The sequence below is a fragment of the Triticum aestivum genome, chromosome 4B, assembly GCF_018294505.1.
Source record: "Triticum aestivum cultivar Chinese Spring chromosome 4B, IWGSC CS RefSeq v2.1, whole genome shotgun sequence".
NCBI lineage: Eukaryota > Viridiplantae > Streptophyta > Magnoliopsida > Poales > Poaceae > Triticum > Triticum aestivum.
Window position 1 is genome coordinate 138,263,049 of NC_057804.1, and position 17,213 is coordinate 138,280,261.

The following is a 17,213-nucleotide window of genomic DNA, read 5'->3' on the forward strand; positions in this document are numbered from 1 at the left end:
TCAACACCACCGACAACCATCGCACCCCCGATGCCTATACGGCACCGCAAGAGAGTTGGTACTTCATATCTCCTCAACTTTTTGATCTGAACCAGAAAATAGATCGTAACTTGGTTACTCTACTTTCTTTTCAGCTCTTAGAATTTAGTTCTTAGTTCGAAGCAAACAATGGATGCTAAATATCATTTCTCCGGTTTGCAGCTTCAAATCTGCATGGCATAATCATAATACGGTTTAATTGATCATGCTTAGGGTTTAATTGATCTTGTTGGTTCCGTGGTGGTTTCTTTAATAGAAATCAGAGGGAAGCCCTCTTTTCATAAATAAATATGCTTAGAGTTTCCCCCTTTTATGATCACTATATGATTAGAATACGTGCTTCGTGTCATAATAGCACTGCTCCACCCATCAAGCTAAACAAGCTTAGTTGCTCAAGAATCTGGTATTATTAAAACAGAGTCGTTTAATTTGTCAGCTAAATGTTCCTAAATTAGTTTGAAAAATGCATGTTCGCCGCTCGGGTGAGTATCTCTACAGGGTGCCCACAGTGGGTCGCGGCCCACCCTCTGTTTTTTGGGTCGTCCCAGGCCCCGATTCCCCTCTTTTCTGCTGTGCGCTTCCGATCTCTACTCGCCCCCAGCCACCTGCCTCGTCGGCGACTTGCCGTCCTCTAACAACATGACTCTAGGAGGAGACGCCGGACTAACAGGAGGTCAGGAGCCACTCGCCCAACAGCGTCACTGTTGCCCGGGCACGCCGCCGTGCCTACCTTCCCAGTCCGTTTAGGGCTCAGGCGTGCAACACCCACTAAGCCAACCCGATTTATCCTGAGATACATCCTCAATACTCAACAGCCACTCCTGATCACCCATTTTCTAATTGATTGATTACTCATTAGGCAGGACTGTCATTAGGGTTTGTTGTGTGCTGAGTGCTACCTACACTTAATGGTTCAGATGTATTTCAGTAATATTTAGTACCTGTAAAGTTCACAGGGTTTTCAAAATTCCGGCCCCAGGAACAGACACTAGTCATTTTGAATTGTTGGTCGTGGTGACATTGACCCAGATTACTACTGCAAGCCAGGTTTGTTGACAATTTTACTTGTCTTTCTTACTCATTCGATATAATATCCAATTATTCACGTCGATTAGTTGCAAACAGTAAGTGCTAGACAAACTTCTTGATTCAGATTTTGGACGGTCTCTTACTGCAGTTACAATTCTGCATACTTGTCCTAGTAAGCTCACAAGTAAATGACTGATTCACTACATCTATGCTTGCCTTGTCATATTTGTTCTCAATATTCTTTTAGGGTGGACCACCCTGTTTCAAAATATTGGAACCGTAGACATGAGTGAATAGTATTTCTCTATGTGATCTCTTCCATCATGTGTGGGCAATGAACACTACATTGTATAGAAAGAAAGAGTCATTTCCAGCTTTTACATGGGCTTCGATCTTTTACATGGAATACAATCTGCCTACTTGCTTTGTGTCGCACTACCAACACTCCACCCTTGAAGTTAAACATTATGCCACTCATAATTCCTTAGTTTATTTGTTCAAATATGAATTTCATATGATTCAAATGTTCCTACTTCATTTTTGAAATGTGTGTCTGCCTGTTATAGAGACATAAGGGGTTTGTATTTCTGTGTGTGGTCTAGTCAGCACGGTTGGGAGGTGAACTTTGCATATGCAGGGGTTTATAGGGAGACACTCTTTGAGTTGAATCCGCAATGCACTCCATAGATAATCTGACTACTTTTTATGTTTTCATGAATCTCAGATTCTGAAAAGCATCATAATGATTATGAGCTTGCGTGCATGAAAAGAATAAAGCAGAACAATGCCATGGCTGTCAAACTTGGCATTAAGGGACTGAAATCAAGTCTGGATGCAATGCAATGCAAACACTCTCCACCTACAGATTCATGCTCAGAATATGATCCTAAGAGTGATTCTGAGCTAGAGGGAGACCTAAGTCAATGTAGCTCCCTAGTGGAGGAGTCAGAGGCAGATGCCCTATCTTATTCACCCATCAAGGTGCTTGCTCTAACTTTCCAAAGTTATATTGGTCGCACATATCTTGCAATTGATGCTTTGCATTGCTTTTACTTTGTTGCACTATCATTAGCTTAGTTTACACATCGTGTATGTGAATATGCCCTGCCTATCCATTTTCAGTACATATTCCATCTATCATCATACCATATTTATCCATTCAAATGTTGTTCTTGTGTATCAGACGTTCAAAAGGAAGAGGGCGATTGCTGATCATGGAGGAGCACAAGCAAAGTATTTGGAAAAGGTTGTGGCACCTGATAAAACAAATAGCCCATTAGGTGTAGTTGCAATATCACCTGACCCACAAAACACCCCAACTCTAGCAGACTCTAGCCCTACTACACTGGTCATTTCTGATGCCCCAACTCAGCAGACCCCAACTGCAGCAAATAGTATGATGATGCCAGTTGACATAGCACCAGCTCTACGACGCAAAACCCCCATTCCAGCAAAGAGTACACCAAATCCAGTTGCCAAATCCCTTTTCAAACTAGAGAGAGCCCCAATTGCAGCAAATAGGACCCCTGTTCCATTTCTTCCCAGTTTAGAAGACGATGCTTATATTGTTGTCAGGAACTTTGTGCGCATCTTTCCTTCATGGAAAGATTATACCGCATACACAAAACAATTTCCAGTCTTCCTCCGCAACTTACGCGTAAGTATTGTACTAATGTTATTCATGGTCATTACTGCATATGTTTCTGCTGACAGAAGACACAAGATTTCATTCCTTTAAATAGGCGAGGACCAAACTGGATTGTGAAGACGAGCAAGGGTTGGTTGTGCTTTTCAAGCACTCATTGATGAAGTATCATTCCTACCTGAGGCAAGCGCACTTCGTTGGCAAGCCTCTAAACGAAATTTCTGTAAAGTCTCCGGTGCTACATTTAACTGATGGTGACTGGAATAATCTTGTTACACATTGGTCTCGACTATAGTGTAAGGTATTGTCTATGATATCACATCACAATTTGAACTACGTTTCTGCATTTGCTTTAACGTCTCACTTGTACGAAAACTGTTAGCAGAAGAACATTCATTCTCAAGGGACCATAGAATCTCGCAACTATACTACACACTGCATTGCTCTTGTGAGTACCTCTTGCCCTGTATGACCATACTTACTTTCATAGTTGTTTGATTATGTAGCATCACTGCACATATTAGCCTCGTTATCATCCATTTGGTGGACATTATAAGATCTGTATCGACTCTTACATAAATTTAGAATCAACCCAATGCTTTTGAAGAGGTTTAGCTCTGCAGTCCTCTTGTAAGGACTGAACATCGTCTATCACTGTACTTACATTAACAGCTACTCCCTCCGTCCCATAATATAAGAACGTTTTGTACAGTACACCAGTGTTCAAAACACTCTTGTATTATGGGAAGATGGATTGGTTCATTGTGTAGCATTCTGCATCTTATCTCCCTCGCCCACCATTTACTAAAAAAGATAAGATCTATATTTAATCTTACCAAAAAGTAGAATACACAGACAATGCCAGTGCAGAAGTGTAGCCCATTGCTCTTGTAAGTATATTTTGTCCTGTAACGCTTGTACTTCCAGGGATTGGTAGTTGATTATGTAGCATCAATCTGCATCTTATCTTCATTATCCTCTATCCCTTCCAGTATTATCATATCTATAATTACTCTCCAAAAAATGTAGAGTACAGGCAATGCTTATGAAGAAGATTTTGTGCTGAAATTCTTGAGTTATCCTTCCCTTGACATGGAGAAGGGCATTATAAAGCCGGTGTTAACTGTTAATGTAAGTCAGTCCTTCTAAAGCCTTTATCCTCAACTGCTGTTTAATTTGCTCATACTCCCTATTGTTTACTGCTGTTTACTTTGCTGTTTCTATCAAAATGCATGTTTGCAAGAACTGTAAGTTCTAAGTTTTACTTTTAAAACCAAATTCCTTATTCATACCATGCACATTACTCAATACTCCCTATATGTATGCTTGTTTTTGTGGATATATAATCCAGTGCATGGTGAAGCAGCCCACGTTTGCACCTTGTCATCTCCTATTTTATCTTATTGATGTGGTTGATGATATGAACAACATGCCATGCACATTAACCAAAATAGATACAATGATTGTCTTTGCCCTTCATCTATGCTTGTTATGTTGACATGGTAATCCAGTAGTGTGGTGAAGCTCCCCGCATTATGAACAATGCCAAATTATGCTATTGATATTTTGAACTTACTCTTTATTTTCTAATTTGAAATTGGATGGAATTGATAGCACAATTATCATCTTTGTTTATACACGTGCAAAACCTGTCATCTCTCTGCTTGTTTCAGGGTGATATGCCTGATGGCATGCACAAGTCTGCTGAAGGTTGTGAGACAAACCCAACATATATTGAAGCAAAGAAGGCAAAACATCTTGAAGATAGCGAGACAACCCCAAAGTCTTGTCTTGATGCAGTGTTCAAGTTACTTGAGACTAGCAGTCAGACAAGCTCACAGAATTCGTTGTCTGAATCAGTTCGACTTCTTCAGTCCCAAGTTCTAGTAGAAAGGCATTCTGCAACTCAACCTCGACTTGAAGTCCTATCTCTAAGAAAGATTGCAGAGAACACCAATGAGAACCTCATCGCTAAACAGCTACACCTGGAAGCTATGACTGACATACTAGGCCGGTCTCACAGCCTTGCTCAGCAGTTCCCGCGCAAGGCTAACCTTTCTTGAACTGTCGGTTCAGTATTATTTTGTTACGCTGCAATGGTGCCTAGTTTTTGTAATCTGCTTCTTCGTTGCGCTTTATGATCACTGGTGGCGAACTTTGATGCCCAGTGGATGTAATATACCATAAATCCTTTATTGTATAGTGTAGGTTTATTCTTAGTTACTATGCCGTAATTTCTTTATTGTATAGAGTAGGTTTTTTCTTAATTCCTACTAGTTACTTCCATTCGCTATCTGAAAAAAAATGATGCAGTCGACCGGGCCGAAACATTCGCCTCTAAGGGGCCTGGTTTTAGCGGGCCACAATTGGGCTGGCCGGCATCTTTCTTGGGCCCGAAGGATTGGGGCCTTCACACTTTGCGCCAGGCCCACAACTTACTCCGGCCTATATTTTAGTTGGGCCTTTTGTGGACCCAGCGCTTAGTTTGGCCCAGGTAGCGTTGGGCCATTAACAGGCTGAATATTCTACTGGCCTGTTATGGCCCAGATGAAACCATGGGCCTTTAGCAGGCCGAAATGCATGTTGGGCCTCAATTTTCACTAGTCGTTGACGGGCCTTCAGCAGGCTGAAATGTAGACCAGGCCTTTTTGGGCCTAGTTATATGACGGGCCGTTACCAGGCCGAAACATATCTCGGGCCTTAGTTGGCCCACTGATATCATGGGACTTTAAGAAGCCGAAAGCTTAGTATAGGCATCAACGGGCCGAATTATACAACAGGCCTTTAACAGGCCCAAAGTCACATTGGGCTTAACTGTTGCCACCTTTATCACGGGCCATTAGTGGGCCCGATGTCCCGTCAGACCATATATGGCCCATGGACAGCACGGGCCATTCCCAGGCCGAAAGTCACATCGGGATGAAATGGGCCCATGTCTACATCGGGTCTCTAACAGGCCGAAAGTCACTGGACTGTAATTGGGCCCAAATATTCGGTTAACAATTAACGGCCCAGATCTGGCTTCGGGCCGTAAATGGGCCTTTATTAAACAGGTTGTTATTGGGCTGGCCCACTAGTACCTGAGTAAGTACTACGAGCCTTTGACTGGGCCATCCTTTTTAACCTATATGGGCCTCTGTTGGGCCCCTCCACATGTCGACATATCATAGTCATGTCTCCTCCAATGGACGGGCGACATCTGGCCCACTGACGAGCTGACACGTGTTTCCTCCGGCCAATCAAAATTTTACACGTGGAAATTTCTCATTGGTCCGGGCTGTTAACGGGTTATCGGATCCAAAACTAGACCCGAAGGCTTAACGGTGTTCCATACAGTGGATGCCACGTGTCGGTCACCCTTGATGAAAGCACTTCTATGACGCGCGATTTATCGTCATGGAAGTGGACACTTCTGTGATGATAATTTTGGTAATGTCATGGAACACTTCTATGACAGCACAGGTATGACTATCTTGATTCTGTCATAAAATCATACATGCATGACAAAAAACGCGACCTACTGTGACAAACATGTATCATCACGGAAGTGTATTTTTTTTGTAGTGAAGCCAACAGTAACAATATCCTTTTCGCGGTCTATCTTAGCATTAACAGTATTCAAGAAGAGTCTACCAAATATAATGGGACAAAAGTCATCTTGTGGGGAACCAAGAACAAGAAAATCAACAGTAACAATATCCTTTTCGCAGTCTATCTTAGCATTAACCGTATTCAATAAGGGTCTACCAAATATAATGGGACAAAAGTCATCTTGTGGGGAACCAAGAAGAAGAAAATCAGTAGAATATTTAATTTTCCCACACAAGACTTCAACATCTCTAACAATCCCAAATGGTGAAATAGTATCTCTATTAGCAAGCTTAATAGTAACATAAATACCTTTTATTTCAGCGGGTGTGATATCATGCATAATTTCTTCGTATAAGGAATGAGGCATTGCACTCGCACTAGCACCCATATCACATAAGCCACGATAACAATGATCTCCTATTTTAACAGAAACAACAGGCATGCCAATAGCAGGTCTATGTTTATTTTTAGTATCGGGTCTAGCAATTCTAGCAGCTTCATCACAGAAGTAAATAACATGCCCATCAATATTATCGACCAAGAGATCTTTAACCATAGCAATACTAGGTTCAACTTTAATTTGCTCAGGTGGTGTAGGTGTTCTAGCATTACTCTTACGAACTACAGTTGAAGCTTTAGCATGATCCTTTATTCTAACAGGGAAAGGTGATTTTTCAATATAAGCTGTAGGAACAATAGGATCAACATTATAAGTGATAGTCTTTTCTTCAACTTTAATAGGTTATACTACTTTCACTTCAATGGGAGGATGATATTTAAACCACTTCTCCTTAGGGAGATCAACATGAGTAGCAAATGATTCACAGAAAGAAGCTACTATCTCAAAGTCAAGTCCATATTTAGTGCTAAATTCACGAAAAGCATCGGTGTCCATGAAAGATTTAACACAATCAAACTTAGGGGTTACACCTGACTCCTTACCTTCGTCAAGTTCCCAATCTTCAGAGTTGTGTTTAATTATTTCCAATAAATCCCATCTGAACTCAATAGTCTTCATCATAAAAGAACCAGTACAAGAAATACCGAGCATGGAGCGATTATTGAGAGAAAGTCGAGCATAATTTTTTTGAATAATAATTTCTCTTGAGAGCTCATGATTGGGGCATGAATATAACATTGACTTAAGCCTCCCCCAAGATTGATCGATACTTTCTCCTTCGCGAGGCCAAAAATTATATATATAATTATGATCACGATGAACCAGATGCATAGGATAAAACTTCTGATGAAATTCCAATTTCAATCGGTTGTAGTTCCATGATCCAATATCATCACATAGCCTAAACCATGTCAATGCATTTCCCTTCAAAGATAAAGGGAAGACCTTCTTCTTGATAACATCCTCGGGCATACCTGCCAGCTTAAATAATCCACAAACTTCATCCACATAGATTAGGTGCATATTGGGATGTAATGTTCCATCTCCTGTAAAAGGATTAGCTAGCAGTTTCTCTATCATACCCAAAGGAATTTCAAAGTAAACATTTTCAGTAGGTTCAGTAGGTTGAGGAGAAACTCTTTGCTCTTCTAGTTGGGGTGAAGATACCTCGAACAAGCCATTCAAAGGATTATTTTCCATAGTAACAAGTGACAATAAATTGCAGCACACTATATAAATGTTTCCTTACCAAATTCCACCTACCAAAGGCGCTTCACTCCCCGGCAATGGTGCCAGAAAAGAGTCTTGATGACCCACAAGTATAGGGGATCTATCGTAGTCCTTTCGATAAGTAAGAGTGTCGAACCCAACGAGGAGCAGAAGGAAATGACAAGCGGTTTTCAGTAAGATATTCTCTGCAAGCACTGAAATTATCGGTAACAGATAGTTTTGTGATAAGGTAATTCGTAACGGTAACAAGTAACAAAAGTAACTAAGGTGCAGCAAGGTGGCCCAATCCTTTTTATAGCAAAGGACAAGCCTGGACAAACTCTTATATAAAGCAAAGCGCTCCCAAGGACACATGGGAATTATCGTCAAGCTAGTTTTCATCATGCTCATATGATTTGTCTTTGTTACTTTGATAATTTGATATGTGGGTGGACCGGTGCTTGGGTACTGCCCTTCCTTGGACAAGCATCCCACTTATGATTAACCGCTCTCGCAAGCATCCGCAACTATGAAAGAAGAATTAAGGTAAACCTAACCATAGCATGAAACATATGGATCCAAATCAGCCCCTTACAAAGCAACGCATAAACTAGGGTTTAAGCTTTTGTCACTCTAGCAACCCATCATCTAATTATTACTTCCCAATGCCCTCCCCTAGGCCCAAACAATGGTGAAGTGTCATGTATTCGATGTTCACATATCACCACTAGAGGAGAGACAACATACATCTCATCAAAATATCGAACGAATACCAAATTCACATGACTACTTATAACAAGACTTCTCCCATGTCCTCAGGAACAAACGTAACTACTCACAAATCATATTCATGTTCATAATCAGAGGGTATTAATATGCATAAAGGATCTGAACATATGATCTTCCACCGAATAAACCAACTAGCATCAACTACAAGGAGTAATCAACACTACTAGCAACCCACAGGTACCAATCTGAGGTTTTGAGACAAAGATCGGATACAAGAGATGAATTAGGGTTTGAGAGGAGATGGTGCTGGTGAAGATGTTGATGGAGATTGATCCCCTTTTGATGAGAGGATCGATGGTGATGATGATGGTGATGATTTCCCTCTCCCGGAGAGATGTTTCCCTGGCAGAACAGCTCCGCCGGAGCCCTAGATTGGTTCCACCAAGGTTCCGCCTCGAGACGGCGGCGCTTCATCCCAAAAGCTTCCTTATGATTTTTTTAGGGCAAAAGACACCATATACCATAAGATGGGCATTGGGGGGCTGCCAGGTGGCCCACGAGGCAGGGGGCGCGCCCTCCACCCTCGTGGAAAGTGGGTGGCCCCCCTCTGGTGCTTTCTTCGCCCAATATTTTTAATATATTCCAAAACTGACTTTTGTGGAGTTTCAGGACTTTTGGAGTTGTGTAGAATAGGTCTCTAACATTTGCTCCTTTTCCAGCCCAGAATTCCAGCTGCCGGCATTCTCCTTCTTCATGTAAACCTTGTAAAATAAGAGAAAAAAGGCATAAGTATTGTGACATAATGTGTAGTAACAGCCCATAATGCAATAAATATTGATATAAAAGCATGATGCAAAATGGACGTATCACCTGTCCAGAGAGCATCAAAACGATTCCAGTGGCCTGTTAATTGCAAAACTGCAGAAAGAGAAGCACTTTTGGCAGCAATCTCAATTCACAAGTAAAGTCCAATGCACTGTTATAAACTGTAGAAACTAAACAAAGACAACTAATAACTTTAACATCACATCATTTGGGACAATCCAAAGATTACTACAAGTTTGCAAACACAAGTAGCACACTACTAAGAGTTCACCAACATATGACATAACCTCACAAGTTCATTAACCTAATGAAATGGCCACAAGTTCAGTTTCATAATAAAAACGACAAGCACTAATGCCTTCCACGCGTGTTCCTGGTGCCACGCCTGGTGGCAATCTTCTTCCTCCTACTAGGACGAGCCTCCTCTTCCTCCACTTCCTCCTCCGCCTCACCATCCAAGAGCTCCCTACGACCATGTTTGGGTTGCCTCTGTTGTCAAAGTCGGTGGGCGTGAACCGGCGTATGGGCTGCCTACGCTTCAACATGTATGCGGACTGAACTTGAGCATCCGCCAAAGTAATGTCATCATCAAGCTCATCAACCTATCACACAATCAAACAATATGGTAAAGACCGGTGTCGTAATCAAGTGAGAATTACATCTAAAAGATTAGTCATACCTCTTGGGTGACCGCACCCTCATCATCTAGATAAGCATGTGAGGAACTCACATCGCCCCCCTGATGGTGAGATAAGGGGTCTGATGGTGTGCCAGACCTAGAGGCAGATGGTTCATCATATTTTGGTCACGACAACCGAGAAGGTTCGATAACCGCCTTAACTTCTGGGCCTGACGTTGTAACATGAACAAGTGTATAAGATACCAAACTCCGCAAGATATGTAACATGGACACACCTGAGTGCGATATGTACCTTGAGAAAATTTTGTAGTGGACCTTCATCATTGCCTTTTCCAACCGGTGTCTTCTCAAGAATACACTGGCTTTCATCAACTGATTTCTTGATCTGGTTGCGCTGCGGATGAGAATGAAGTAACACGTTAGCCATTCAAACATGTGTAATACGGCCAATAGGAAAGTAAAGAAGGGAACACTTTACCACATAGTTAATCACCGGAATAGGAGGGACTCCTATCCCTTCCCTGACATCTTTGTTGTACTGCCACTTCGATAGATCCTCAAAGTTTACAGGGTCTTCAAGAATATCATCGTTGTATGCCGACGAGCATATCTCAACTCGAGCATTTTCAAGAAACCATCGTAGGTAGTTATCGAAAGCAAGTGAGCTATGCTCGCGAAGCTAGCCGCGTGCACTGTTATGAGCTTGCTCCACACTAAGATGGAAACAGGTAACATACGATGCATGATGCTTGTCCCAGTCCTTTATCTTTCGCTGCTTTCTCCTGTCCAACCTGCATGGTACAAAACCAAACATTAGGACAATCAAGAAGGAGTGGCGATGCTTAGTCAATACGGTTCATGCTCTCTTACCTATGAAGTGCTTTGTCCGTGTCCACCCATTCTGGTGGGTGAGGCTGGAATAGACCAACTAATGATACACGCGATGTGGCAAATGAAACTCAACCGCCAGTTGCATATCAGTGGGCACTGCATAAGCCAAAGATCCTTATCCCGCAAGCACATCGGGTTGATGACAAACTCCTCGGTGTACCCAATTGTGTCATTGGCGCCATATGGCTGCCATACCACCTATGAAATAGGGCAACAAAGCAACATTTATGACAATTTTTCAGGCAAGCATGAGAAATGACTGAAGTAATGTCCTCGTTACCTGCTCAGGCGTAATCGTGTCCAACTCGACAATGTAATTTTGGTACGTGAGATTGACATCGTTAGTCATCTTGGATACCACATCCCACTTGTAATCCCAAGTGGGGCACCGTAATTCGTCATCTTCATCCCAAGGATTAAACTTGATGCTCTTTGAGCGTCCAACAGGCACACGCTCCCAGCTCCATACAGAAAGTAGAAGCAGATTACCACCAATGCATGCACTATCTATGATCCTGCAACACGCATTGTCTAGCTGCATATGAAAGAAAACAATGTTAACTTGACAGCAAGGTTACATTGCTAATGAAGAAATGAGTTGATAACAAAACAAACCAACTACCTATCGGTACAAGTGGGCAAGAGTCGCTGAACCCCAGCTCCATCCGCTATCAAAGACGGTCAATGCCTTTAGCCACATCCATGGAGCGTTCTTGCCTGTGGAGTCAGGAAACAAAGTCCTTGAGACAATGTACCACATATAGACACGAGCATGTGTCTGGATCACATCATCAGTGGCATCCGCATGGCAATGCGCAAAGTTCCTTTGAATCCACGTGAAAGCAGCTCCGGCTGCTTTCCTTTCCTTCTTCTTCTTCTTCTCTTCTCCCTCCTCTACTTCAGCCTCAGCCTCGATAGGAGCCATACCGATAAGAGCAGTCATCTGTTGGCGCCACCCAACAAAATCGGTGCTCATATAGAGAGGCCTCCCGTCGATAGGAAGACCGGTGATCAAGGAGACATCCTCGAGCGTCACGGTCATCTCCCCAGTCCGAAGATGGAAATTGTGTGTCTCCGACCTCCACCGATCAACAAGAGAAGACACCAATGGAGCGTTGAGGTTCGGCGTGGACCGGCTTACCAACTGAATCCACGGGAGGAGGCCTGCCTGCTGGATGTAGGGTGTGTACCGCTCATCGTAGGGCATGGCAGGACTAGAGACCCCGTGATACCGAATCTTCAGAGGTTCAAGCTTCTACAGAAAAAAGTAATGACAAATCTTAGGGCATGTCAAATTTTCAACTAAAGGCAAATTCGCAAAATATTTAGATTACTCATTATTACCATCTCCTTCTCGCGCATCATGTAGGCCCGGTGTCATGTGTCACCTCTCATTATTACCATCAACTTTAGTGCATTTGAACCTTTTATAAAAATGTGGCTTCATCACCATAATTACCTATGCATTATATGTCACCTCTCGAACATTTAATTTTAATTTATGAAAACTTCTATTGTTTGCTTGATTTTGAATTTGAATTCGAATCAGTTTCGGACTAACGCGAGATTAGCAGCCCGAAATCGAGGTGACGTGGCATCATCAGTAGAGGGTTATTGTAGCTTAATTACCCGGGCGTCACAATCATGTAGGCCCGGTGTCATGTGTCATAGGCATCGTCGAGAAGCCAAACCATCCTTACAAAGTTCAAACAATAAACATATATGAGTTCATCTAAAATATCAGTATACACTAAACATCTCATATGTGTTCATCTAAACATCTCATATGTATTCATCTACCAGAATCTTAACATCTCCTTCTCAAACAATGAATAAATGATTGTAAATTCTCATATATATCTCGTATGTCATATGTGTTCAAATAAACTCAACATGTCATATTTCAAATAAACTCAACATCTAGTATATATGTAAAAAAACTAAACACCTCATATATAGCTACAAAACTCAACATCTCATAATCATCTACAAAACTAGGCATCTCATATATATCTAAAAAACAATCTAGGTTTCACTAACAAGAATAATATATTGTGAACTAATGAACAATACTAGGATAGTACCACTGTGACTACACATCCTCCATCACAACACCAAATTTTGGACAAATAAAGATCCAAACCAAGCAAATCAAGGGTTCCACCCAATCTTGGACAAATCTCTAAAACGGCAACGAATTTACGGAGGAAAAGAAAGGGAAGGAGGGAGTTTACCTAGTAGGAGGGATTGGAGATCGAATCCATGAACTAAATCTTCAGATCTAAGAGGGTGGGGGGTCCGAAGGGGGCGCCGTCGCTGCTCTCTGTACAGAGAGCAACTGCCTGGGAGGGCTGACCCGATGCGCCTTAAGTCACTGTGCAACGCCTAAGCCATAGGCGCTGCACATTACATGTGTGGCGCCTAGCGCTTAGGTGTTGCACGGCTGCTGTGGGGCCGCGCCTAGCCCTGGACTACCACGCTGGCCGGGCATACGACACCTAAGTCAAGGGCGCTGCATAGTGCAGTGTAGCACCCGGCTGCCAGACGCCACACAAAATGATCAGTTTGGCAAAAAAAAATCAAAAGCAGTTTAAATCGTGAATTGATTTCGTCCTCACGTCAAATATGTGTTTTTTTCAGGTGACTCCATCCAACAGCATATGCCGCAAAAAAGAAAAACTCCATCCGACATCACCGATAATATCAGAGCGATGTGCGAGTGAGCTGCCGTAGAGCTGAAGAACATGATCCAGGGAAGCCGAGGTAGCTAGCACGCGGGCCTGACAAGCCGGATCCGTTCATATGGCAGAGAATGGCCCGCGCGCCGGTCCGGTGACGTCACTCCGTGCCTGGCACACGAGTTTCAGGTGTCACGTTCCTCATCTGACGGAGACCCCCTGCAACAGGTGGGGGGAAATAATCACTGGCTCACTTTTGGCGCACGTCGTCTGTTCGTCACATGGGTAGAAAAAAGGAGTTTCAGTGGGCACACAGTGGTATAACGTACGGCCCCCGGCCAGGGATGAGATCATGACACTGACATGTTCGTCGAAGGGCCATTGGCCGAAATTCATGACACTGACATGTTCGAATAGGAGAATAGTCGCCGGGTACTACGATGAACTGACGATGCATCTTGCAGCAGCATGCTAGACTTTAACCGACGTCTGTTTAACGCGGAACTCAGGTAAAATTACCGGGGATTTCAAGGCTTGCAAATATCTTCTAAATTGAGATTTGTATCATACGCTCACTAGCTAGGGACTAGTACGTGTTGGTACGGTCAATCGTTTCACAGCATCAGACCGCAGCGGAAGAGAACGAGACCTCTGTTCGGTTAAGTGGGAAAAAAAAGAGGGTACCACTGTTTAGATCCCGTGGCGCAGGAGCAGGACCAGGAGGAGTGCAAGTCGCTTCGCATGCGCTGCTGCCGCGCAAGTGAAGGATGGCAGCTGGGCACGGGGACCAGGAGAGGAGAGGAGAGGAGCACCCGCGTGCGAGGCGCAGACTGCGGCGAACTGTTGCCATGGGCCGGCCGGGGAAGGAAAAGGACCAGCTCCTGTAGCTGCCGCTGACGGTGATCGATGGCGTGCACGCAGTGATGGCGCGCCGTGGCAAGGCAATGGCATACCACGGCACCTGCCCCTCCCTGCGTTACGGTCACCTACTCGATCACTCGCCTGCTGGCCGGCCGGCCGGCCGGGTGTGCCTTTTGCCCGGACATGGATCACACAGCGTCCTGCAACACGCCATCAGTCCGCAGCACACCCCCACTGTGTATGCGCACCGCTCGCACGGTCACGCACACCTCACCTTGTTCATCGTCACCATTACTCTTCACTGTTTGCTCAACCGTAAACAACGAATCAGCTTGGTACCGGTGCGAAACGTACGCGCACGGTACGTTGTTTTGCGATGACTATGAGCCAGCGGCAAGCAAGGGTGCAAACCTCTCGCATGCATTTGAAATGCACTGTCCGGACCGCGGAAGCCATCCAACATAGTCTTATATCAATCTGTGATACGGTTTGAACGTGTTTGTCCCGTAAACCAGAGACAAATGTTGGGAGTTTTGCGGGACTCCGGACTGCTCCCACGTCCGCTTCTGACCATCCTAGCCCATCAAAATCTCTGCTCTCTCGCCTGGCGCCAGCTGCCCGCATTCATACTGCTGTAGAGCGCGCCGCTCCATATTGAAGACGACTCAGGGCGGACGCAACCTCTCACTGTCTCCGCCATTAAAACGGCACGCCGCCCACGACGACTCTCCAGTGTCCGCGTCTGTTCTATGTCGAAGACGCATGACTGGACGGAAGAGGACGAATATCTACCAAGCCCGGTCAATGCTCCTCTCTGTCCGTATGCCGCCATTAAGCAGGCTCGTCGACCGAGAAACCCACTCCGGCGCCGCGCATTGGCGCATCCGGACGCCTCGCCTCACCGGAATCCGCTATTTGAAGGCGGCCACACTCGGCTAACTCCACACCACAACACAAACCGCTCATCATCCTCCTCCCTTGCACTGCATCTGTCATGACTGCTGGCGGCGAAGCTCCGTGGGAGAGCCTTTCCATGGAGATGAAGCATGCCATGGGTGCCCATGTCGCCGCCTGGCAAAGCTGATGTGCCAGGCGGATTGTGGCCGCCTTGGTGGCCAGCTCATTCGAGGTCTCCGACGACAAGGACGACACCATGATGGAGACGGGCTTCGATGACACCTTCCCGGCTCCCGCGCCTCCCGTGCACGCCGGCTTCACCATGAAGAAGGCGCCGGCGCACTACAACGCTGCCATGGCAGAGGTGCAGCCTGCACCGACGCCTTTGTCGGCGTTCCAGCAGGCGCAGGAGGAACATCGATACAACTTGTTCCTCCTAGCGCAGCACTGGCTAGCAGAGGGCCAGATCTATGGTGAGTGCGCGAGCGAGGAGGCCGTTGCGGCCATGGCCGCGGCGAACCCCAACTTCGTCGCGGAGCAGCGTACCATCTACGATGCCGTCTGCGCTCAAGCCGCCGCTCGCCCGGAAGCGCCAGCCACAGAGGCACAACTACAGGCGATCGCGGAGAACAATGTCAGATGCGCCTCCTACGCGTCAGTCGGCGAACCATCAGGGGGGGCCAGTGGGACGACGACAGCACCGGCGCCACCATTTGCATCGTGAACCTCACGTCCACCGGCGATGGACTGGTCGCTAACTCCTCTGAGGATGATTAGGCCACATGAGGCGACATTGCCCTATATCCCATGTGGGGCGGTTCGTCTCCCGTGTTCTACTCTTTCTCGCCGGAGAGGGCACCTTCACTTCATGGGTCTTATCGTCGGTGCTTATGGAGACGGTGGATGAAAGAAGACACGGACTTGGACGCCAGGTGCTGCCGCCGTAGGATAGGTTTAGGGTCAGGTCATTTTTTTTGGTTCGAAATGTAATGAAAATCCGCCGTATCTGTATGAAATTTGTCATGTTTATATGAAATCCAGCCGTGTTTGCACGAATTTCATCCGGTTTGTTGAAAAAGAGTTTGAAAGTATGCGGCTACGGTTGAATGGCGGTCTTCCGCATCCGTGTCCACGGACTAATCCCCTCTTCACGGACGATGCAGGAGGAAATTTACAAGTTACCCTTGAAGATGCTCTAACTGCTTATGTGACCGCCAGCAAATTTCCCCTATTTTCACCTTAGGCTTAGCTCTCTCCGCGCCCTACTCTTGCGTCTTCCTTTCTCCTCGTCAATGGTCTCCCTGTTGACTGGATTGGAGGATACGTATCTTACTATTTTATATCCTTCCTGTCCGAAAAAACTTGTCTCATGCTTGTCCCTCGAATGGATGTATCTAACACTAAGCTTGTCTCATACTTATTCCTTAAATGGATGTATCTGACACTAACTTAGTACTATATACATCCATCTAAGGGACAAGTTTTTTCGGACGGAGGGAGTATGATATTAGTATGATTCTACCAGACCATCTTCTGAATTATAATACAACCCTACGCTACCGATACTGATATGATTCAACCGTATATATACGATAATACAAGTACCCCGATACCGATATCGACAATCTTGTGACAGCATGCTGGCTCCGCAAGGGGAAACTAAAGGCATCTGAAAACGAAGACATTTTTTTCTCTCATCCGTCACCTTCTTCGCTATCACGTCACTCTTCAGTGCGCAAGGAGAAAATCCAGCCCTGTTTAGATCGTCTGGTCTGGACC